Consider the following 26,045-nt stretch of genomic DNA (forward strand, 5'->3'; position numbering starts at 1 on the left):
TTCAAATTCATAGAGAAGAGGAAAAGAGACTCCTAGCAGTGAAATAAACTCCTATTATTAAACATCGAATTCTTCTTATAGCATTTAAATCAACTCCTATAGTCAAATCTGGTCAAAAAAATCCCACTTTTCAATTTTTGCTAATCTACAATTTACAACAACTACCTCAACAATCTATTACTATTCCATTTAATTATTGATTATTCTCTCTCCATACCAGAAAAATTCACAAATTCAAAATTTCACACACAAGATTGCACATACCCTGATCAACCCAAAATTTCACACCTAGATTGGAGTTGAAACTTGACGAAATCTTGATGCTGAAGTTCACACCTAGAGCGAACCAGATTTATTTCTAAAATCTTGAGGCTGAAACTTTACATAATTGAAGTTCTTAGAACATTTTTAGACCCAAATTGGAGCTCTAACAGAGAAACCACTCGGTTGATGTGAAACTAAAATTTTTGTTATAGAATTTTAGTTGAATTAGAACTTTTAAGCTCTTGAAACATATATCTAATAGAGTTTTATTTAGCGTTGATTTGGATACGAATTATTTACATTTGTGTTTACACTGTTGCGTGTTTTAGCTTTTTTTTTTCTTTGTTTTTTTCTTTCTCAGCTGTGCCGTAATTGTTGACTTTGGTACTAAACTTATTCCACACCTCATCAACTTGTCAGCACTTTAATAAACTTTTCAGAGTTTAAAAATTAATTTTATTAACTTTTCAGAGTTTAAATATTATTTTTATTAATTTTTCAGTATCTCTTACACAATTTTTCAGCAACTTTTCAATTATAGAACCCACAAATCTCATTTTTAAATTTTTTTTCATTAAAAATGGATTCTACGATACTATTCACATATTTAAAATTTAAAAATTATTTTGTTACAGTATTTTTCAATTTTCAATTTCAGCAAAATGAGTTCTATCTAAATAGACCCTTAAATTAAACTATTGTAACACTTACTAAGATAATTATACGTTGAATAGAGATAATAAATATATAAGATATAAAACCTAAAAAATAAAAAATAAAATAAAAAAAGAGTAATGTGAAAAATTGTGGGAGGTTCAATCGGTTATATAGATCAAAACACCAATCGATTTTAGGTGTAGACAAGAATTAAATTCTAAATTTTTTATTCAACTAATAGAAACTTTTCCAGAAATAAAGGAAAAGACCAAAAATTAAAACTATTTTGTTATTAATTAAAGAATCAAACTCATGTAATAATTTCAATTTAAAGCTCATCACATCTTCGTGATTTATTTTTTAGTTACTCTGAGCAATAACAAAGCAGAGAGACAAAATTCCCGCCAAACCATAGAGCTTTCTTCCCTTCTTTTTTGGACTTGCTGTGGTTTGGGGTCATGGAGAAGAATTGGGATCCTGGGGATGTGGCGAAGGCAGTCATGGAGAAGAATTGAGAGTCCTAGCTTTATTGATCAGGCTCTCCTGCAAGATGTTTCTTTTGCTGCTAGTATTCAATGAAGTTCATTCAGTTTCCCATCAAAAAAAAAAAAAAAAAATTCACCGATTAAACTCTCTGTTTCACGTAAGCCTACTGTTTGTAAAACAATTTGGCTCATCGAACAGAATGGGTAGAGAGAGAGAACTCCATTATAGAGAGAAACTTGAACTTGGATAGAAAGTTAGGCTACTGCCCAAAAATAAAACCTAGTTGCCTAAGTGAAACACAGTTTTATTAATAGTGACGTTTTCCATTAATCCATTCAAAATTACTTTTTTCCATCTGGGTTTTCGATTTTAACTTCTGGGTTTTCTTGTTCCTGTTCTTGTTCTTCTTCCATTGGTGGTTTGCATATATACATATATGTTTCTTTGTGTGTCTCTCTCTCACATAGCTGCAGCCTCGTCTGTTACATCTCCGCTGTGCACGTGGCTTGTGGCTGCTTGCATGTCGGTCACCGGCAAATGGGGTCGGTGGAAGAGGGTGTTCTTGTATAAATGTAGCTCCGAATTGCAGAGCCAGGGGGACTTGATTTCCTGGATCCAGCTTTCAGGGCCTCATGACTTCTTGCCTCGCTTCCTTTTCCTCTCTCTTCGGATCCAGCAATGTTTGTGTTCCTTCAAATCGGAGACACACCCGTTTCAATCGAGCCGTCCATTCAGGTACTCCTCATTCCTCATTAACTTCTCCTTTTTTTTTTTTTCTTAACTAAACATTGATTCTTCTCTCTGTTTTTTTTCTTTATTTATGGAATTGGAAATCTGGGATTTTGTTTTACATTTTGTGTGTAATTTGATCCGGCTTTGTTTGTGTGATCCCCAATTGAAATTTGATTGATTGTGTGATGTGTGTGGGTGAGATGAGTACCACATCGAATATTTATTGGGTTGAACTAGGTTTTATTAACTGCTGCAAAGAGTTTCAATTGTGACTAATCCTTTTGAGGTATAGTGCAAATGTGTGGCTAGCGCTTTTCCTTGAATTATTATATATGATATTAGAGCCAGTCCGATAATCTCATGTGGGCTCAGAGACACTACCTAACAAAATGAGCCCTAACGAGGACGTTAGGGATTTAAGTCAGGGAGATTGTGATGCTCCTAATTTGATTGATTGTGTGATGTGTGTGGGTGTGTGATGAGTCTCACATCGAGTATTTACTGGATTGAACGAGGTTTTATTAACAACTACAAGGAGTCTCAATTGTGATTAGTCCTTTTGAGGTATAGTGCAGATGTGGTTAGCGTTTTTTCTTGGATCGTTACAGTTTGTTTCCAATATCTCAATTTAATGGGTTTTTTCTATGTTCTTGAAGGTAGATTTGATAATGAAATAATGATTCTTTCCATCTTTATTAATTTGTTTTTCCCCCTATTTTCATGTGCTGTGGAAGTTTGGTTTTATTCACTTTTCATTTGGTTGCATTGAGAACTAATAAAGAATAGGAAAAGATGAGGAATTCAAATAATTAAGTTTAGGATTGGCTTATTGCTGAATGAGTTCTTCGGATTACTTTTATGCCAAAGCTATAGGAAAGTGGGGAATAGAAAATAACAGGGTTTTATATTTTATATTTTTCCCCTTCTTTTTGGGTGAGAACTAATTCACCAAATGAGGTTCATTCATGTACTGCTTTTTTCAGTTGGATTGATAAACTAACAGGGTTTTATATTATATATTTTTCCCCTACTTTTTGGGTGAGAACTAATTTCACCAAATGAGGTTCATTCATGTACTGCCTTTTGCAGTTGGATTGATATGCCTGGACTTAAGATTGGGAATTTTGCATAACTTAGGTTGTTTCTAGTTTATGTTATGTGGCGATCGTTCAGATTTTATGTTTTACAAGTATTCTGAAGAAAATTAAGATCAGACCATTTCTTGGTGTATCATGTGCATGAAATGGAAGTTCTAGAGCTGCAAAGTACAGGAGCATTGTGGCTGTTCATTCTTTTATTCATAGTATAATGCAGCTGTGTGTGTGTCTGTCTGTTGAATGGGTTGGTTACTTGAGTCTGGTACACTGACCTTGATTTTAATATATTGTCAGCAATAGACTTATGATTATTAGATTTTGGGCCTTGCTAGCGTCTTCTGACTTTTATTGGTTCAGTAGTGTCAATGTTGCAGGCTTGAGGCAGTCCTATCAATTCAAACCCTAACGTTGATGTTTATTCTTTGGCATGACTCTTATTTGATAAAGCATTAAAATAGAAAAGTTTTGCTGATGTACTAACTACTGCACATTTATCAATACTCTAGGGGAAGCTATGGCTGTTGCTGTGCAACCTTCCAAGGAAGTCGCAACAAAAAAGAAACCAGTCACAAAGCAAAGGCGAGTAGTTGTGACAGGGATGGGTATGGTGACCCCACTTGGTCATGATCCAGATGTCTTCTACAATAATTTGCTTGAGGGTGTCAGTGGCGTAAGTGAGATAGAGGCTTTTGATTGTGCCCAATTTCCAACGGTAAACTATATTTAAGATTTCTCTTCTTCTGGTGCTTGCTCTGCAGTTTATTCTTAGCATTCTTACTGTTCTTTTTCTCCAGAGAATTGCTGGAGAGATCAAGTCTTTTTCAACTGATGGATGGGTTGCACCAAAACTTTCCAAGAGGATGGACAAATTTATGCTTTACTTGCTTACTGCTGGGAAAAAAGCCTTGGCAGATGGTGGAATTACAGAAGATGTAATGAATGAATTAGATAAGGCCAGATGTGGAGTTTTGATTGGCTCAGCAATGGGTGGCATGAAGGTAACATCAAGCCTTCAGCAATTTGATATACAGTATATAATGAGAATGGAACATGGTTGAAAATATTAAGTTAACCAGAGCTAATATTGGCTGATATTCAATTTGATTGATAACAAGAGCTTTATGAAATCTGTAAGTCGTTGTCATGTCTGCTGCCTTTGTGGTTTCCTAATGCAGTGGAACTTGCAACTTAAAGTCAAGTTCTGATTTTTGCCACATGCCTTAGAGTTGGAATAATGAATATTTTCAAGCTAGTCTTCTGTCTCTCTAGCTGTAATGGTTTTTGGCAGGAAGTGGAATCCAAAGTATAAAGCCTTAGATGAAACTACATGACCTGCAGATAGGATGAGAAAGCATATTAATTCTGGAATTTATCAACAATTGTAACTGACTACTTTGTTCTTGTGTTTTGTGTTGTGAACAGGTTTTTAATGATGTGATTGAAGCCTTAAGGATCTCATACAAGAAGATGAATCCTTTCTGCACACCATTTGCAACTACAAATATGGGTTCTGCCATGCTTGCAATGGATCTGGTCAACTTACTATTTTTTCAACTTTGTGAAACACCTTGATGGGTTTTGTAAGTTGGGACTTAAACCTTTTAACAGCTCATTTGTTTATTCAAATTGCAGGGATGGATGGGGCCAAACTATTCTATCTCTACTGCTTGTGCTACAAGCAATTTTTGCATAATGAATGCAGCAAACCATATCATTAGAGGTGAAGCTGTAAGTGTCTTGTAATCAACTCTTTCTCAGCCACAAAGTGTGTGAATCTCTTATATTAGTCTTGTCTTTACATATATTCATAGAATGATTTGTTGATAAGTTGCAACCTCGAAAAGAAAAACTTAAAATAAAATAAATCTAAATATATGTTGCGTTTTCTTCTGAAATTGTCGTGCAGGATGTGATGCTTTCTGGTGGCTCAGATGCAATGATTATACCTATCGGTATCTCTTTTTTACTTTACCTATGCTGATTTTATCTTAGCATGCACCTACTTGTTATAGCATGAATTTTACATAACCTATTATTTTCTTGTTGGTGCAGGCTTGGGAGGTTTAGTGGCATGCAGAGCACTTTCCCAGAGGAACAGTGATCCCACAAAAGCATCGCGCCCTTGGGACAGTGTGTGTTATCAATAATCCTTTTGCTTCCATATATTCTTTTTTCTTTTGTCATTGTTTACATCTGAGAACTTTATATCATGTTTCAGTTAACTTATCCAAAACTGTTGATTATCGACATTATGGATCATGTGAATTTAATTTTCTATTTTCTAATAGAAATAGGAAGCTAAGTTCATAATATCTTGTTATTATATGTTGTCAATGGCTCTTATACTGATAGCAAATATACTCTAGATCTGAGTTTCTATACTAATTGAACTTTAAGCAATTCTTCTAAAGATATTACAATCATTTCTTTGATTGTTGATTGAGGGAAGATAAACAAGGTCTAAATCCTGTTTTTTAGTTTCTTGGTATAGTTCATGTGTGTTACCATAACATCTGATTTTTGTTATTCAACAGAATCGTGATGGATTTGTTTTGGGTGAAGGAGCCGGGGTTTTGCTCTTAGAAGAATTAGAGCATGCTAAGGTATTTTAACTCTAACTCAATAAAGTCCATGTCCTATATTTCTGTAGGCATTTCCCTTTAAGCCTGTCAGTTATTCTTTGGGGCCTCATTTGCTTTTAGATTACCAGCCATTGTGTTCATTGACCCACTTTCAGTGGCATTTCTGTTGTCCCTCTAGTTTCTTCAAGTTATATCAAATCACTTTTTCATGTTGGAATATCCACTGGTATTCATTTTCTAGTGTGAATTAGATATTTTTTTTTTTTAACTCTAACTCAATAAAGTCCATGTCCTATATGTCTGTAGGCATTTCCCTTTAAGCCTGTCAATTATTCTCCAGGCCTCATTTGCTTTTAGATTACCAGCCATTGTGTTCCTTGACCAACTTTCAGTGGCATTTCTGTTGTCCTTCTAGTTTCTTCAAGTTATATCAAATCACTTTTTCATGTTGGAATATCCACTGGTATTCATTTTACTAGTGTGAATTAGATGACTTTTTATTTTGTTATCCTGTGCTTCCTCTGAATTTTCATGAACTGATATTTCTAATTCTATATTTTCTTGCTTGCTAAAGTTTGGTGATCAGTGAAGCTCAATCATTACTTTGTATAGCCTGTGATATCATGTTTCTTTTTTGTAAATAACTCTGCCAGCTGATTTCTGATTTTGCAGAGGAGAGGTGCAAATATCTATGCAGAATTTCTTGGTGGAAGCTTCACTTGTGATGCTTATCACGTGACTGAACCACATCCTGATGGTAACATGCCTTCTCTTTGGTACTTAAATTTCAACCCTTGAAAAGGTTGCATTTCTTTAATAGTTTTTCATGAGGGAGCATGTACATTGGACTTATTTCCTGCATCTATTCTACTCTTCCTGAGTTCTTTTCTGTCACAATAATTTTTAAACTAATTTATATGATACTGTAAATATACTTTGTTGCTACTAACTCCTCATAAAGTGAGTTGTAGCTCACCAAATTGACCACCTGAATTGCTGCTTTATGTCCACAATCTTGATAGCAAAGGCTGTGGCACAGAAAGACAATAAAACCTGAAAATCAGTTGCATAATTGTCAAAACTGGCACCATATCCCCTGTTAATACATCCAGGATTGCTATGAATTCTTCTTTTACTCATGCATATTTCCACCCCTCAATTTAACAGTGATATTTGCTTTTATCTAAGTAGAATACCCTTCTTAATTGGTTACCATTTTGTTAAATATTTTGGGCAAGGAACCATATGCAAATCCTGACTTCATCAACACTTCTGTACCTTGTATCCTTCCATAAAATTGGGTTCTAAAATTCTTAACTAATGTCCCTAATATCCCTCCAAAAACAGGGGCTGGCGTTATCCTTTGCATAGAAAAGGCATTAGCTCAGTCTGGGGTATCTAGGGAAGATGTGAATTACATAAATGCACATGCTACATCCACACCAGCTGGAGACCTAAAAGAGTATCAAGCACTTCTTCAATGTTTTGGCCAGAATCCTGAGGTAACTTGTATTCATAATGTTTGTTCATTATGCCATTTGCTTCTGATGATACCATATTTCAAATACTTGATGAGATTACTGTATTCTGATACCTGATAATATCTCTGCTTTCTACAGTTAAGAGTGAATTCTACAAAATCTATGATTGGTCACCTATTAGGAGCAGCTGGTGCGGTGGAAGCTGTTGCAGCGATACAGGTAAACAATTTATGTCTTGATATGGTGATTCTAAATTCAAGAAATATAATCTTGGCTAAATTTCAAATTGCACCCTCTAACTTTGACCAAAAGTCAATTTAGTCCTCCAACTATAATCCATTCAATCAAGTCTAGAACTTTTAAGTTTATTCAATTCAGACCTCCAGTTAGTTTCCATAAAAAAAAGCTCCATTAGGGACCCTCTAAACGACGACATTTTGTTCTGCCAAATCCATGCTTTAGAGGGTCTCTAATGGAGCTTTGTTGATGGAGACTAATGAGAGGCCTGAAATGAATAAACGTGGAAGTTAGGACTAAACTGAACGAAAGTGAAGTTAGATGACTGAATTGAATTTTGGTTAAAGTTAGAGGGTGCAATATATAACTTAGCCTATAATCTTTATAAATTTATTCTAATAATGGAAAGTATTCCCAAAAGGACTATTTGAATTGTTTTTCTTTTTTCCTTGGGTTGGCATAATTCGAACCCATGAAGCAGATTAATGCTTTTTGACATGTGTTTCTTCATGATAGGCAATACGAACAGGGTGGGTTCATCCTAATGTCAACTTGGAAAACCCAGATGAAGGGGTGGTCTGTTTGCCTACTGCATCCTTTGTGACTTTTTGTTTATATCGTGATATTCCTTGCCATTATGTGTCCTCTAACCATGATGAATTGAGCACAGGATTATCTAATGATGTCAACATATCAATTCAGGATAAAAATGTGCTGGTGGGCCCAAAGAAAGAGAGACTGAACGTTAAGGCAGCGTTGTCTAATTCATTTGGGTTTGGTGGTCACAATTCATCAATCATATTTGCTCCTTACAAGTGAAAGACCTGGCAGGCTACTCCAACCTTGCTGTAATGCTGAAGGTATGTGGGTTCCAAGATATCTCCTATCTGTAGTAAATGGAAATTGGGATATGAGAGAGAGAGCATGCCAAGGGTCACTTTATTCAAGACAATTTCCTAGATAAATACTTTTTTTTGCTCCAAGATACCAATGTAGGCCGCTCAATGCTGACATTCAATTTTGAGTATGCTATGACAACAAATTTTAAAAACCAAAAGATTTATCTGAACTATCTGGAGATCGAACAGTATGAGCAGCTTTTACATCCATTGCATGCGTAATTTACCGGCAAGTTCATTGAAAAAGAAAACTGGCATGGTTTATTTGTCAGGTTTGCTGTTAGTATTGATGGGCTGGCAACATCTTGGAGTTGGTGAATAGTCATGAAATGTTCCTGTGTACCAATCGTCAATTTGTTTAGTTGCATGGCCTCATGCAATAGAATTACTTTGGGACGGCTGGTCAGGAAAGAAGATGGATGGCCCTGGATTGAGATAGAGAAAGCTTCAAAATTAACGTGTTGGTTATCATGAAATACTCTTGCTTCCATTGTTGTTATAAGTTTTTCCTTCTATCATAGACAAAGCTATAAGTAGGGCTTGATATACTTGATACTTGCCATTGAAATTTGAACCACCACTACCTGGCAGTATTGGCCTGTTTAAGTTTTGTTTTTCATGTACATTTAGATGGCTGCTCTAATTGTATTGATAGCCATTTGTAATGAATTTTGAGTTGGCAGTTGCATAGATGTTATTATATGTGATGTTCTATGTGCTTGCTGGCAAGGTTGTCAAAATCGCGATTTGGATCATAAAATCACACGATTTTATGATCCCATCTCATCAAAAAGATCAAAATCGTAGCAAGATCGCAAAAATATTAGGATCGTTTGTAGGATCGTATGGGATCCTACCGATCCTACCATTTGGCTTTTTTTTCTTTTTTTCTTTTTTAAGTGGGATTCATTTGGGTCATTTGGGTAAGTCCGGTAAGATAATCCATGGTCCACCTAAAGGTCCTAAACCCACAAGCCCAATGGGTTATCAGAACCCAATAATGAATTGAAGTCCCAAATTTACCCCTATCTCAACATAAAATCTCAAAAAAACCCATACTACTTAAGTTTAACGTTTTCAAAAACAAAACCTAAATATTTTAGAAAAACTAAGCTCCAACACCTCTGTCCCGCGCCTCCACCGTCCTCTGTCAAAAACCCAGCACTTCTCACCCTCTCAATGGTGGGGCATCGCTGCCTTTAAGCTTTCTTAAGTTTAATGTTGTAAAAAACAAAACCTAAAATATTTAGAAACATTCAACGCCAACACCTCAGTCTCGCGCCTCCTCAATCCTCTTTCAAAAACCTAGAACCCCTCAGCCCTCTCAATGATGTTGTCGTGAGCCATTGCTGCCTTTAAGCTTTCTGGTAATTTGCTTTGGTAGTTAGTAGTTTATCATTTGTACTTTGATAGCTTGATTCCAGATTGTTGTGTTGTGTTTATGATTTTGACAAAGCTTTTAAGGTTTTTATTTTTCTATTTTGTTAACTAAATTAAGTAAAATTTGAAAAATTGTGAAACAGGATCTTCAGTATTTGATTCTTTAAGAAATATTAGTAAACACAATTAGTAGTTTAGAATTGCACACAACTTGTTTGATGAATTTTCTGTGTGATTTTGAGCATGCTCTGTATCTTGGTGTCTTCTTTGCAGCTCTAGTACAAATATACAATGTTTACTTTGGCTAGAAAGAAAATTAAGCGAAAAAATGCTAAGGAAATAAGTCTGACCTGGGTTGGGAACATAGTGTTGAAGTAGGTTCAAGGCAAGTTCAATGTAATTATTGCAAAGAAATTCATAGTGGGGGTATATATCGGCTGAAGCATCATTTAGCTAGGACTAGGAAAAATGTTTCAGCTTGTCCTAGTGTGCCAAAAAAGGTGAGGGAAAAATTTGTGGCTCTTTTGTATGCCCAAGCTGAAGCATCTATAAAAAAGAAAAGGTGGTGTACTATAGAACAAAAGGATGATGGCAGTGATGATTAATTAGTTGAAGTACAACAACTAAATTCATCAAAAGGGAGGGCCAGACACATAGGCTCCATGAATAGGTTTGTTACCAAAAAAAGCAAGTAACAATGAATCATGAGTTTAAAAAAGGAGAACGTGATCTAGTGATCCAACAAATTGCTAGATTCTTCTACACTAGTGCCATCCCTTTTAATTGTGTCAAAAATCTGGAGTTTCTGCGAATGATTGATATGATTTCAAGATTTGGAATTGGCCTCAAGCTTCCTTCCTATCATAAGATTAGGGAGACATGCTTGAAGAAAGAGGTAGATTTTACACAAAAAATGCTTGAAGAATATAAGATTGAATGGAAAAAAACAGGTTGTTCAATTATGTCTGATGGCTGATCTGATAAGAAAAGGAGATCCATCTGTAATTTTTTGGTGAATAGTCCCAAAGGAACCATTTTCCTATACTCTATAGACACATCTGACATATAATAAAACAGTTGAAAAATTTTGTCAAATGTTAGATGAAGTTGTGGATAGGGTTGGAGAGGAGAATGTTGTGCAATTGGTGACTGACAATGCTGCAAACTACAAACTAGCTGGAGAGATGTTGATGCAGAAGAGAAAGTGCTTGTTTTGGACTCCATGTGCTACCCATTGCTTGGATTTGACGCTTGAGGATTTTGAAAAAAAGATTAAGGACCATAAGTACACAATTGCAAAGGGGAAGAAGATTACAACATATATATATTCTAGAGCTATGCTTTTAAATTGGTTGAGGGATTTCACTAAAGGGAGGGAATTGATTAGACCTGCTGTCGCTAGATTTGCAACATCATATTTGACATTGTCATGTCTTAATGAGTTCAAAGGAGAATTGATGACAATGTTTTCTTCTGAATAATGGAGGTGTAGTAAATTTGCAGAAACAAAAAAAGGGAAAAGAATTCTTGTCATAGTTATGGATAACAACGGCTTTTGGCGACTTGTTGTCAAATGCTTGAAGGCTGCAATACCTCTTTTAAAGGTACTTCGCATGGTTGACTCTAATACACCTCCAATGGGATTCATTTATCTAGAAATGGAAAAAGCAAAAGAAGAAATACAGAAAAATTTCAATAATGTTCAAAAGAGATAACCATTTTATTTATATCTTCCTCAAATTTACATTTGTTTTTAATTCATTAGCTTATTAAATATATAGTCTTTTTTTTTTTTTAATATAATATCCAGTGTTTTGAATTGTAGTTACAAAGAGATATGGGATGTTATTGATGATCGATGGGAAATGCAACTTCATAGGCCTTTGCATGCTACGGGATACTATTTGAACCCTTCTATTCATTATGATCCTTCTTTTGATCTGGGTTCAGATATCAAATTAGGACTATATGCGTGTCTTCAATGAATGGTTCTAGAAGTTCGTGATAGGAAAAAGATAGATGTCCAACTTGAAAAATTCAAACAAGCAAAGAGACTCTTTGGTATTGAAGCTGACATACTAGCCAGAAATACTAAACAGCCAGGTAACAATTTTGTTTTTCGTTTTTTGTTTTACATTCAAATTCATCTTTATTAGTTGTAGATTATATTCTTAAGCCTAAGATATTATAATTCATACATGTATCAGTTGAGTGGTGGGACTCATATGGAGATGATTGTCCTGAATTGAAAAAATTTGCTATAAGAATATTGAGCTTAACATGTAGCTCATCTGGTTGTGAAAGAAATTGGAGTGCGTTTAAAATGGTAAGACCAAATGACTTTGGTATATTATGACAAGATTTTCCATTTTTTTTCTTAGTAAAAGTTTGTTTCTTCCCCCCTCCCCTCTGTTTGAGACTTCTTAATTAAAATTGTTACAATTATAGGTACATTCAAAAAGGAGAAATCACTTACACCAGGAAAAAAAAAAAATGAATGACTTGGTCTTCGTTATGTATAACTTGAAGATAAAAGAGAAAAGAGCTAAACCATTGAGTACAAAAGAAGAAATTGGTTTGGAGAATTTGTCTTCTGATGATGAGTGGTTAGCAACAGATTCTGTAGATTCAGAAGATGATAGTGCAAATTTTGAAGAAAATGAAGGTATTAATTTATAACTTTAAAGCCTTCCTTTATAGCTAATATTTATACAAGTTACCTATGTATAGTTTGAATGTGTGACCACTAATCACTAATTTATATTTGTATACTTTACTTATCAAAAAAATTTGTATATTTTGGTTATCAATGTTGGGTGATGATGAGGTTTCAAGAGTTGCTGCCAAAGGAAAAAGTGTGCTAGTTCATGATGTTAGTGATGAATATCATGAGAATGGTGATGGTTCTAATGATGATGATAGTGATGGGCCCCTACCTGGATTTGAGAGAGTTAGGGATTTTGATAATTACGCCATGGATGTTGATACTAGGAAGGATATAGATGATGAAATAGGATATGACAATGACAGTAATTAGATTAGAAGAACCTTAGAATGAGAATTCCCTTTTGGATTTCATATTTGTAATTAGCTAGCTTACCTTAGATTGAGAATTCTCTTTTGGATTACATATTGTAAATTTGTAGTTAGCTATTTTTATATGCTAACTAGCCTAACTTATTTTGGATTTGGAACTTAGAATTTGGAAAACATTTTCCATATGTGTAGATAATATTTTGGTATTTAGTTGCTAATTAAACATGTACTGAACTTTTTAGTTACATTATGTCAAAAGTTAAATATATTTTATTTCGTTAGAATGACATAAGAACGATGTAGTGCGTGCAAATTACATTTTATGATGCAATTTTTTTTTAATGGATGGATTCATATTTTAAGTGATTATATAACATACAAAGTCACTATCAATAGGTTTTTTGCTTAAAATTTGAAAATAGATAGGATCTTACGATCCACGATCCGATCCTATGATCCACAATCCTACCTACCTCTCACGATCCTACGTAGGATCCCGATTTTGACAACCTTGCTTGCTAGTATGTTGCTTGAGATCAACCAAAATATCCATGATAATCTTGTGATTTATTACACCATAAAGTAACTAAACAACAATTGTTTGAACACATATTAGCCAAAGAGCTGTGTAGCTCAACGGAGATGTGTAGAGTTCAAATCTCTATACCCCATTGTAACTATTGAATTCTCAAAAAAGAGCACACATTAGCCCTGCACAATCAAAAGGGCACATGAAGAACTAGCATGTGTAACTGCATTTTTCTTTTTAATTTATTTTTTTAGCCCATTCCTTTTGTTTCTCTTAAAATCTTGCACTTCCAAGTGTTTTAGCTTTTAAATCTCCCATCACTTGATGCAGCATGTGGCATGCTGAAGGGAAGACGTTTATAGGCTGATGGTTGAGGTAATAATTAATAATCAAAAAGGTGCTATCTGACTAGAAGACCACACAATTTTAGATTGATATAGAAAGGAAATTTTTGGAGCTAATAAAAAACCTCCTAGGGAACCCAATATTTCATTGGAATGGCATGTTTTTTTCCAGAACTTTTTTTTTAGAGAGAATTTCAACTTATAGCGTCCGTTTTTAATGATAACTCTTTATCATCAGACCAAGACATCAATCGGTTTTTGGTGTAAACGAAGATTGAACTCTAGATTTCTTATTTAACTATCAGAAACATTTCCAGAACTAAATGACGAATAGTATTTCATATTCTCCCAATAAACTTGGTTCACAACTTATCTTAACAAAAAACGAAAAACAAAATTGTTACCTGGCTGTTTAGTATTTCTGGCTAGTATGTCAGCTTCAATACCAAAGAGTCTCTTTGCTTGTTTGAATTTTTCAAGTTGGACATCTATCTTTTTCCTATCACGAACTTCTAGAACCATTCATTGAAGACACGCATATAGTCCTAATTTGATATCTGAACCCAGATCAAAAGAAGGATCATAATGAATAGAAGGGTTCAAATAGTATCCCGTAGCATGCAAAGGCCTATGAAGTTGCATTTCCCATCGATCATCAATAACATCCCATATCTCTTTGTAACTACAATTCAAAACACTGGATATTATATTAAAAAAAAAAAAAGACTATATATTTAATAAGCTAATGAATTAAAAACAAATGTAAATTTGAGGAAGATATAAATAAAATGGTTATCTCTTTTGAACATTATTGAAATTTTTCTGTATTTCTTCTTTTGCTTTTTCCATTTCTAGATAAATGAATCCCATTGGAGGTGTATTAGAGTCAACCATGCGAAGTACCTTTAAAAGAGGTATTGCAGCCTTCAAGCATTTGACAACAAGTCGCCAAAAGCCGTTGTTATCCATAACTATGACAAGAATTCTTTTCCCTTTTTTTGTTTCTGCAAATTTACTACACCTCCATTATTCAGAAGAAAACATTGTCATCAATTCTCCTTTGAACTCATTAAGACATGACAATGTCAAATATGATGTTGCAAATCTAGCGACAGCAGGTCTAATCAATTCCCTCCCTTTAGTGAAATCCCTCAACCAATTTAAAAGCATAGCTCTAGAATATATATATGTTGTAATCTTCTTCCCCTTTGCAATTGTGTACTTATGGTCCTTAATCTTTTTTTCAAAATCCTCAAGCGTCAAATCCAAGCAATGGGTAGCACATGGAGTCCAAAACAAGCACTTTCTCTTCTGCATCAACATCTCTCCAGCTAGTTTGTAGTTTGCAGCATTGTCAGTCACCAATTGCACAACATTCTCCTCTCCAACCCTATCCACAACTTCATCTAACATTTGACAAAATTTTTCAACTGTTTTATTATATGTCAGATGTGTCTATAGAGTATAGGAAAATGGTTCCTTTGGGACTATTCACCAAAAAATTACAGATGGATCTCCTTTTCTTATCAGATCAGCCATCAGACATAATTGAACAACCTGTTTTTTTCCATTCAATCTTATATTCTTCAAGCATTTTTTGTGTAAAATCTACCTCTTTCTTCAAGCATGTCTCCCTAATCTTATGATAGGAAGGAAGCTTGAGGCCAATTCCAAATCTTGAAATCATATCAATCATTCGCAGAAACTCCAGATTTTTGACACAATTAAAAGGGATGGCACTAGTGTAGAAGAATCTAGCAATTTGTTGGATCACTAGATCACGTTCTCCTTTTTTAAACTCATGATTCATTGTTACTTGCTTTTTTTGGTAACAAACCTATTCATGGAGCCTATGTGTCTGGCCCTCCCTTTTGATGAATTTAGTTGTTGTACTTCAACTAATTAATCATCACTGCCATCATCCTTTTGTTCTATAGTACACCACCTTTTCTTTTTTATAGATGCTTCAGCTTGGGCATACAAAAGAGCCACAAATTTTTCCCTCACCTTTTTTGGCACACTAGGACAAGCTGAAACATTTTTCCTAGTCCTAGCTAAATGATGCTTCAGCCGATATATACCCCCACTATGAATTTCTTTGCAATAATTACATTGAACTTGCCTTGAACCTACTTCAACACTATGTTCCCAACCCAGGTCAGACTTATTTCCTTAGCATTTTTTCGCTTAATTTTCTTTCTAGCCAAAGTAAACATTGTATATTTGTACTAGAGCTGCAAAGAAGACACCAAGATACAGAGCATGCTCAAAATCACACAGAAAATTCATCAAACAAGTTGTGTGCAATTCTAAACTACTAATTGTGTTTACTAATATTTCTTAAAGAATCAAATACTGAAGATCCTGTTTCACAATTTTTCAAATTTTACTTAATTTAGTTAACAAAATAGAAAAATAAAAACCTTAAAAGCTTTGTCAAAATCATAAACACAACACAACAATCTGGAATCAAGCTATCAAAGTACAAATGATAAACTACTAACTACCAAAGCAAATTACCAGAAAGCTTAAAGGCAGCAATGGCTCACGACAACATCATTGAGAGGGCTGAGGGGTTCTAGGTTTTTGAAAGAGGATTGAGGAGGCGCGAGACTGAGGTGTTGGCGTTGAATGTTTCTAAATATTTTAGGTTTTGTTTTTTACAACATTAAACTTAAGAAAGCTTAAAGGCAGCGATGCCCCACCATTGAGAGGGTGAGAAGTGCTGGGTTTTTGACAGAGGACGGTGGAGGCGCGGGACAGAGGTGTTGGAGCTTAGTTTTTCTAAAATATTTAGGTTTTGTTTTTGAAAACGTTAAACTTAAGTAGTATGGGTTTTTTTGAGATTTTATGTTGAGATAGGGGTAAATTTGGGACTTCAATTCATTATTGGGTTCTGATAACCCATTGGGCTTGTGGGTTTAGGACCTTTAGGTGGACCATGGATTATCTTACCGGACTTACCCAAATGACCCAAATGAATCCCACTTAAAAAAGAAAAAAAGAAAAAAAAGCCAAATGGTAGGATCGGTAGGATCCCATACGATCCTACAAACGATCCTAATATTTTTGCGATCTTGCTACGATTTTGATCTTTTTGATGAGATGGGATCATAAAATCGTGTGATTTTATGATCCAAATCGCGATTTTGACAACCTTGCCAGCAAGCACATAGAACATCACATATAATAACATCTATGCAACTGCCAACTCAAAATTCATTACAAATGGCTATCAATACAATTAGAGCAGCCATCTAAATGTACATGAAAAACAAAACTTAAACAGGCCAATACTGCCAGGTAGTGGTGGTTCAAATTTCAATGGCAAGTATCAAGTATATCAAGCCCTACTTATAGCTTTGTCTATGATAGAAGGAAAAACTTATAACAACAATGGAAGCAAGAGTATTTCATGATAACCAACACGTTAATTTTGAAGCTTTCTCTATCTCAATCCAGGGCCATCCATCTTCTTTCCTGACCAGCCGTCCCAAAGTAATTCTATTGCATGAGGCCATGCAACTAAACAAATTGACGATTGGTACACAGGAACATTTCATGACTATTCACCAACTCCAAGATGTTGCCAGCCCATCAATACTAACAGCAAACCTGACAAATAAACCATGCCAGTTTTCTTTTTCAATGAACTTGCCGGTAAATTACGCATGCAATGGATGTAAAAGCTGCTCATACTGTTCGATCTCCAGATAGTTCAGATAAATCTTTTGGTTTTTAAAATTTGTTGTCATAGCATACTCAAAATTGAATGTCAGCATTGAGCGGCCTACATTGGTATCTTGGAGCAAAAAAAAGTATTTATCTAGGAAATTGTCTTGAATAAAGTGACCCTTGGCATGCTCTCTCTCTCATATCCCAATTTCCATTTACTACAGATAGGAGATATCTTGGAACCCACATACCTTCAGCATTACAGCAAGGTTGGAGTAGCCTGCCAGGTCTTTCACTTGTAAGGAGCAAATATGATTGATGAATTGTGACCACCAAACCCAAATGAATTAGACAACGCTGCCTTAACGTTCAGTCTCTCTTTCTTTGGGCCCACCAGCACATTTTTATCCTGAATTGATATGTTGACATCATTAGATAATCCTGTGCTCAATTCATCATGGTTAGAGGACACATAATGGCAAGGAATATCACGATATAAACAAAAAGTCACAAAGGATGCAGTAGGCAAACAGACCACCCCTTCATCTGGGTTTTCCAAGTTGACATTAGGATGAACCCACCCTGTTCGTATTGCCTATCATGAAGAAACACATGTCAAAAAGCATTAATCTGCTTCATGGGTTCGAATTATGCCAACCCAAGGAAAAAAGAAAAACAATTCAAATAGTCCTTTTGGGAATACTTTCCATTATTAGAATAAATTTATAAAGATTATAGGCTAAGTTATATATTGCACCCTCTAACTTTAACCAAAATTCAATTCAGTCATCTAACTTCACTTTCGTTCAGTTTAGTCCTAACTTCCACGTTTATTCATTTCAGGCCTCTCATTAGTCTCCATCAACAAAGCTCCATTAGAGACCCTCTAAAGCATGGATTTGGCAGAACAAAATGTCGTCGTTTAGAGGGTCCCTAATGGAGCTTTTTTTTATGGAAACTAACTGGAGGTCTGAATTGAATAAACTTAAAAGTTCTAGACTTGATTGAATGGATTATAGTTGGAGGACTAAATTGACTTTTGGTCAAAGTTAGAGGGTGCAATTTGAAATTTAGCCAAGATTATATTTCTTGAATTTAGAATCACCATATCAAGACATAAATTGTTTACCTGTATCGCTGCAACAGCTTCCACCGCACCAGCTGCTCCTAATAGGTGACCAATCATAGATTTTGTAGAATTCACTCTTAACTGTAGAAAGCAGAGATATTATCAGGTATCAGAATACAGTAATCTCATCAAGTATTTGAAATATGGTATCATCAGAAGCAAATGGCATAATGAACAAACATTATGAATACAAGTTACCTCAGGATTCTGGCCAAAACATTGAAGAAGTGCTTGATACTCTTTTAGGTCTCCAGCTGGTGTGGATGTAGCATGTGCATTTATGTAATTCACATCTTCCCTAGATACCCCAGACTGAGCTAATGCCTTTTCTATGCAAAGGATAACGCCAGCCCCTGTTTTTGGAGGGATATTAGGGACATTAGTTAAGAATTTTAGAACCCAATTTTATGGAAGGATACAAGGTACAGAAGTGTTGATGAAGTCAGGATTTGCATATGGTTCCTTGCCCAAAATATTTAACAAAATGGTAACCAATTAAGAAGGGTATTCTACTTAGATAAAAGCAAATATCACTGTTAAATTGAGGGGTGGAAATATGCATGAGTAAAAGAAGAATTCATAGCAATCCTGGATGTATTAACAGGGGATATGGTGCCAGTTTTGACAATTATGCAACTGATTTTCAGGTTTTATTGTCTTTCTGTGCCACAGCCTTTGCTATCAAGATTGTGGACATAAAGCAGCAATTCAGGTGGTCAATTTGGTGAGCTACAACTCACTTTATGAGGAGTTAGTAGCAACAAAGTATATTTACAGTATCATATAAATTAGTTTAAAAATTATTGTGACAGAAAAGAACTCAGGAAGAGTAGAATAGATGCAGGAAATAAGTCCAATGTACATGCTCCCTCATGAAAAACTATTAAAGAAATGCAACCTTTTCAAGGGTTGAAATTTAAGTACCAAAGAGAAGGCATGTTACCATCAGGATGTGGTTCAGTCACGTGATAAGCATCACAAGTGAAGCTTCCACCAAGAAATTCTGCATAGATATTTGCACCTCTCCTCTGCAAAATCAGAAATCAGCTGGCAGAGTTATTTACAAAAAAGAAACATGATATCACAGGCTATACAAAGTAATGATTGAGCTTCACTGATCACCAAACTTTAGCAAGCAAGAAAATATAGAATTAGAAATATCAGTTCATGAAAATTCAGAGGAAGCACAGGATAACAAAATAAAAAGTCATCTAATTCACACTAGTAAAATGAATACCAGTGGATATTCCAACATGAAAAAGTGATTTGATATAACTTGAAGAAACTAGAAGGACAACAGAAATGCCACTGAAAGTTGGTCAAGGAACACAATGGCTGGTAATCTAAAAGCAAATGAGGCCTGGAGAATAATTGACAGGCTTAAAGGGAAATGCCTACAGACATATAGGACATGGACTTTATTGAGTTAGAGTTAAAAAAAAAAAATATCTAATTCACACTAGAAAATGAATACCAGTGGATATTCCAACATGAAAAAGTGATTTGATATAACTTGAAGAAACTAGAGGGACAACAGAAATGCCACTGAAAGTGGGTCAATGAACACAATGGCTGGTAATCTAAAAGCAAATGAGGCCCCAAAGAATAACTGACAGGCTTAAAGGGAAATGCCTACAGAAATATAGGACATGGACTTTATTGAGTTAGAGTTAAAATACCTTAGCATGCTCTAATTCTTCTAAGAGCAAAACCCCGGCTCCTTCACCCAAAACAAATCCATCACGATTCTGTTGAATAACAAAAATCAGATGTTATGGTAACACACATGAACTATACCAAGAAACTAAAAAACAGGATTTAGACCTTGTTTATCTTCCCTCAATCAACAATCAAAGAAATGATTGTAATATCTTTAGAAGAATTGCTTAAAGTTCAATTAGTATAGAAACTCAGATCTAGAGTATATTTGCTATCAGTATAAGAGCCATTGACAACATATAATAACAAGATATTATGAACTTAGCTTCCTATTTCTATTAGAAAATAGAAAATTAAATTCACATGATCCATAATGTCGATAATCAACAGTTTTGGATAAGTTAACTGAAACATGATATAAAGTTCTCAGATGTAAACAATGACAAAAGAAAAAAGAATATATGGAAGCAAAAGGATTATTGATAACACACACTGTCCCAAGGGCGCGATGCTTTTGTGGGATCACTGTTCCTCTGGGAAAGTGCTCTGCATGCCACTAAACCTCCCAAGCCTGCACCAACAAGAAAATAATAGGTTATGTAAAATTCATGCTATAACAAGTAGGTGCATGCTAAGATAAAATCAGCATAGGTAAAGTAAAAAAGAGATACCGATAGGTATAATCATTGCATCTGAGCCACCAGAAAGCATCACATCCTGCACGACAATTTCAGAAGAAAACGCAACATATATTTAGATTTATTTTATTTTAAGTTTTTCTTTTCGAGGTTGCAACTTATCAACAAATCATTCTATGAATATATGTAAAGACAAGACTAATATAAGAGATTCACACACTTTGTGGCTGAGAAAGAGTTGATTACAAGACACTTACAGCTTCACCTCTAATGATATGGTTTGCTGCATTCATTATGCAAAAATTGCTTGTAGCACAAGCAGTAGAGATAGAATAGTTTGGCCCCATCCATCCCTGCAATTTGAATAAACAAATGAGCTGTTAAAAGGTTTAAGTCCCAACTTACAAAACCCATCAAGGTGTTTCACAAAGTTGAAAAAATAGTAAGTTGACCAGATCCATTGCAAGCATGGCAGAACCCATATTTGTAGTTGCAAATGGTGTGCAGAAAGGATTCATCTTCTTGTATGAGATCCTTAAGGCTTCAATCGCATCATTAAAAACCTGTTCACAACACAAAACACAAGAACAAAGTAGTCAGTTACAATTGTTGATAAATTCCAGAATTAATATGCTTTCTCATCCTATCTGCAGGTCATGTAGTTTCATCTAAGGCTTTATACTTTGGATTCCACTTCCTGCCAAAAACCATTACAGCTAGAGAGACAGAAGACTAGCTTGAAAATATTCATTATTCCAACTCTAAGGCATGTGGCAAAAATCAGAACTTGACTTTAAGTTGCAAGTTCCACTGCATTAGGAAACCACAAAGGCAGCAGACATGACAACGACTTACAGATTTCATAAAGCTCTTGTTATCAATCAAATTGAATATCAGCCAATATTAGCTCTGGTTAACTTAATATTTTCAACCATGTTCCATTCTCATTATATACTGTATATCAAATTGCTGAAGGCTTGATGTTACCTTCATGCCACCCATTGCTGAGCCAATCAAAACTCCACATCTGGCCTTATCTAATTCATTCATTACATCTTCTGTAATTCCACCATCTGCCAAGGCTTTTTTCCCAGCAGTAAGCAAGTAAAGCATAAATTTGTCCATCCTCTTGGAAAGTTTTGGTGCAACCCATCCATCAGTTGAAAAAGACTTGATCTCTCCAGCAATTCTCTGGAGAAAAAGAACAGTAAGAATGCTAAGAATAAACTGCAGAGCAAGCACCAGAAGAAGAGAAATCTTAAATATAGTTTACCGTTGGAAATTGGGCACAATCAAAAGCCTCTATCTCACTTACGCCACTGACACCCTCAAGCAAATTATTGTAGAAGACATCTGGATCATGACCAAGTGGGGTCACCATACCCATCCCTGTCACAACTACTCGCCTTTGCTTTGTGACTGGTTTCTTTTTTGTTGCGACTTCCTTGGAAGGTTGCACAGCAACAGCCATAGCTTCCCCTAGAGTATTGATAAATGTGCAGTAGTTAGTACATCAGCAAAACTTTTCTATTTTAATGCTTTATCAAATAAGAGTCATGCCAAAGAATAAACATCAACGTTAGGGTTTGAATTGATAGGACTGCCTCAAGCCTGCAACATTGACACTACTGAACCAATAAAAGTCAGAAGACGCTAGCAAGGCCCAAAATCTAATAATCATAAGTCTATTGCTGACAATATATTAAAATCAAGGTCAGTGTACCAGACTCAAGTAACCAACCCATTCAACAGACAGACACACACACAGCTGCATTATACTATGAATAAAAGAATGAACAGCCACAATGCTCCTGTACTTTGCAGCTCTAGAACTTCCATTTCATGCACATGATACACCAAGAAATGGTCTGATCTTAATTTTCTTCAGAATACTTGTAAAACATAAAATCTGAACGATCGCCACATAACATAAACTAGAAACAACCTAAGTTATGCAAAATTCCCAATCTTAAGTCCAGGCATATCAATCCAACTGCAAAAGGCAGTACATGAATGAACCTCATTTGGTGAAATTAGTTCTCACCCAAAAAGTAGGGGAAAAATATATAATATAAAACCCTGTTAGTTTATCAATCCAACTGAAAAAAGCAGTACATGAATGAACCTCATTTGGTGAATTAGTTCTCACCCAAAAAGAAGGGGAAAAATATAAAATATAAAACCCTGTTATTTTCTATTCCCCACTTTCCTATAGCTTTGGCATAAAAGTAATCCGAAGAACTCATTCAGCAATAAGCCAATCCTAAACTTAATTATTTGAATTCCTCATCTTTTCCTATTCTTTATTAGTTCTCAATGCAACCAAATGAAAAGTGAATAAAACCAAACTTCCACAGCACATGAAAATAGGGGGAAAAACAAATTAATAAAGATGGAAAGAATCATTATTTCATTATCAAATCTACCTTCAAGAACATAGAAAAAACCCATTAAATTGAGATATTGGAAACAAACTGTAACGATCCAAGAAAAAACGCTAACCACATCTGCACTATACCTCAAAAGGACTAATCACAATTGAGACTCCTTGTAGTTGTTAATAAAACCTCGTTCAATCCAGTAAATACTCGATGTGAGACTCATCACACACCCACACACATCACACAATCAATCAAATTAGGAGCATCACAATCTCCCTGACTTAAATCCCTAACGTCCTCGTTAGGGCTCATTTTGTTAGGTAGTGTCTCTGAGCCCACATGAGATTATCGGACTGGCTCTAATATCATATATAATAATTCAAGGAAAAGCGCTAGCCACACATTTGCACTATACCTCAAAAGGATTAGTCACAATTGAAACTCTTTGCAGCAGTTAATAAAACCTAGTTCAACCCAATAAATATTCGATGTGGTACTCATCTCACCCACACACATCACACAATCAATCAAATTTCAATTGGGGATCACACAAACAAAGCCGGATCAAATTACACACAAAATGTAAAACAAAATCCCAGATTTCCAATTCCATAAATAAAGAAAAAAAACAGAGAGAAGAATCAATGTTTAGTTAAGAAAAAAAAAAAAAGGAGAAGTTAATGAGGAATGAGGAGTACCTGAATGGACGGCTCGATTGAAACGGGTGTGTCTCCGATTTGAAGGAACACAAACATTGCTGGATCCGAAGAGAGAGGAAAAGGAAGCGAGGCAAGAAGTCATGAGGCCCTGAAAGCTGGATCCAGGAAATCAAGTCCCCCTGGCTCTGCAATTCGGAGCTACATTTATACAAGAACACCCTCTTCCACCGACCCCATTTGCCGGTGACCGACATGCAAGCAGCCACAAGCCACGTGCACAGCGGAGATGTAACAGACGAGGCTGCAGCTATGTGAGAGAGAGACACACAAAGAAACATATATGTATATATGCAAACCACCAATGGAAGAAGAACAAGAACAGGAACAAGAAAACCCAGAAGTTAAAATCGAAAACCCAGATGGAAAAAAGTAATTTTGAATGGATTAATGGAAAACGTCACTATTAATAAAACTGTGTTTCACTTAGGCAACTAGGTTTTATTTTTGGGCAGTAGCCTAACTTTCTATCCAAGTTCAAGTTTCTCTCTATAATGGAGTTCTCTCTCTCTACCCATTCTGTTCGATGAGCCAAATTGTTTTACAAACAGTAGGCTTACGTGAAACAGAGAGTTTAATCGGTGAATTTTTTTTTTTTTTTTTTGATGGGAAACTGAATGAACTTCATTGAATACTAGCAGCAAAAGAAACATCTTGCAGGAGAGCCTGATCAATAAAGCTAGGACTCTCAATTCTTCTCCATGACTGCCTTCGCCACATCCCCAGGATCCCAATTCTTCTCCATGACCCCAAACCACAGCAAGTCCAAAAAAGAAGGGAAGAAAGCTCTATGGTTTGGCGGGAATTTTGTCTCTCTGCTTTGTTATTGCTCAGAGTAACTAAAAAATAAATCACGAAGATGTGATGAGCTTTAAATTGAAATTATTACATGAGTTTGATTCTTTAATTAATAACAAAATAGTTTTAATTTTTGGTCTTTTCCTTTATTTCTGGAAAAGTTTCTATTAGTTGAATAAAAAATTTAGAATTTAATTCTTGTCTACACCTAAAATCGATTGGTGTTTTGATCTATATAACCGATTGAACCTCCCACAATTTTTCACATTACTCTTTTTTTATTTTATTTTTTATTTTTTAGGTTTTATATCTTATATATTTATTATCTCTATTCAACGTATAATTATCTTAGTAAGTGTTACAATAGTTTAATTTAAGGGTCTATTTAGATAGAACTCATTTTGCTGAAATTGAAAATTGAAAAATACTGTAACAAAATAATTTTTAAATTTTAAATATGTGAATAGTATCGTAGAATCCATTTTTAATGAAAAAAAATTTAAAAATGAGATTTGTGGGTTCTATAATTGAAAAGTTGCTGAAAAATTGTGTAAGAGATACTGAAAAATTAATAAAAATAATATTTAAACTCTGAAAAGTTAATAAAATTAATTTTTAAACTCTGAAAAGTTTATTAAAGTGCTGACAAGTTGATGAGGTGTGGAATAAGTTTAGTACCAAAGTCAACAATTACGGCACAGCTGAGAAAGAAAAAAACAAAGAAAAAAAAAAGCTAAAACACGCAACAGTGTAAACACAAATGTAAATAATTCGTATCCAAATCAACGCTAAATAAAACTCTATTAGATATATGTTTCAAGAGCTTAAAAGTTCTAATTCAACTAAAATTCTATAACAAAAATTTTAGTTTCACATCAACCGAGTGGTTTCTCTGTTAGAGCTCCAATTTGGGTCTAAAAATGTTCTAAGAACTTCAATTATGTAAAGTTTCAGCCTCAAGATTTTAGAAATAAATCTGGTTCGCTCTAGGTGTGAACTTCAGCATCAAGATTTCGTCAAGTTTCAACTCCAATCTAGGTGTGAAATTTTGGGTTGATCAGGGTATGTGCAATCTTGTGTGTGAAATTTTGAATTTGTGAATTTTTCTGGTATGGAGAGAGAATAATCAATAATTAAATGGAATAGTAATAGATTGTTGAGGTAGTTGTTGTAAATTGTAGATTAGCAAAAATTGAAAAGTGGGATTTTTTTGACCAGATTTGACTATAGGAGTTGATTTAAATGCTATAAGAAGAATTCGATGTTTAATAATAGGAGTTTATTTCACTGCTAGGAGTCTCTTTTCCTCTTCTCTATGAATTTGA

At 34.8% G+C, this 26,045-nt stretch overlaps 2 pseudogenes across 2 annotated transcripts; one reads left to right on the forward strand and one right to left on the reverse strand.

Moving 5' to 3' along the window:
* The first annotated feature begins 1,340 nt into the window (after nt 1-1,340).
* On the forward strand, nt 1,341-9,119 carry LOC115973661 (annotated as a pseudogene). Its single transcript, XR_004087801.1, has 14 exons — nt 1,341-2,142; nt 3,743-3,948; nt 4,031-4,234; nt 4,659-4,769; nt 4,869-4,964; nt 5,143-5,188; nt 5,289-5,368; nt 5,771-5,839; nt 6,491-6,575; nt 7,166-7,320; nt 7,438-7,518; nt 8,053-8,112; nt 8,239-8,396; nt 8,708-9,119. The product of XR_004087801.1 is annotated as a 3-oxoacyl-[acyl-carrier-protein] synthase II, chloroplastic-like (transcript).
* Nucleotides 9,120-16,927: 7,808 nt separating this feature from the next.
* On the reverse strand, nt 16,928-24,705 carry LOC115973660 (annotated as a pseudogene). The gene is made up of 14 exons (XR_004087800.1): nt 23,905-24,705; nt 22,099-22,304; nt 21,813-22,016; nt 21,278-21,388; nt 21,083-21,178; nt 20,859-20,904; nt 20,679-20,758; nt 20,208-20,276; nt 19,472-19,556; nt 18,727-18,881; nt 18,529-18,609; nt 17,935-17,994; nt 17,651-17,808; nt 16,928-17,339 (listed from the first exon to the last, which is right to left on the reverse strand). The product of XR_004087800.1 is annotated as a 3-oxoacyl-[acyl-carrier-protein] synthase II, chloroplastic-like (transcript).
* Nucleotides 24,706-26,045: the final 1,340 nt, after the last annotated feature.

The sequence above is a fragment of the Quercus lobata genome, unplaced genomic scaffold, assembly GCF_001633185.2.
Source record: "Quercus lobata isolate SW786 unplaced genomic scaffold, ValleyOak3.0 Primary Assembly Scq3eQI_414, whole genome shotgun sequence".
Classification (NCBI taxonomy): domain Eukaryota; kingdom Viridiplantae; phylum Streptophyta; class Magnoliopsida; order Fagales; family Fagaceae; genus Quercus; species Quercus lobata.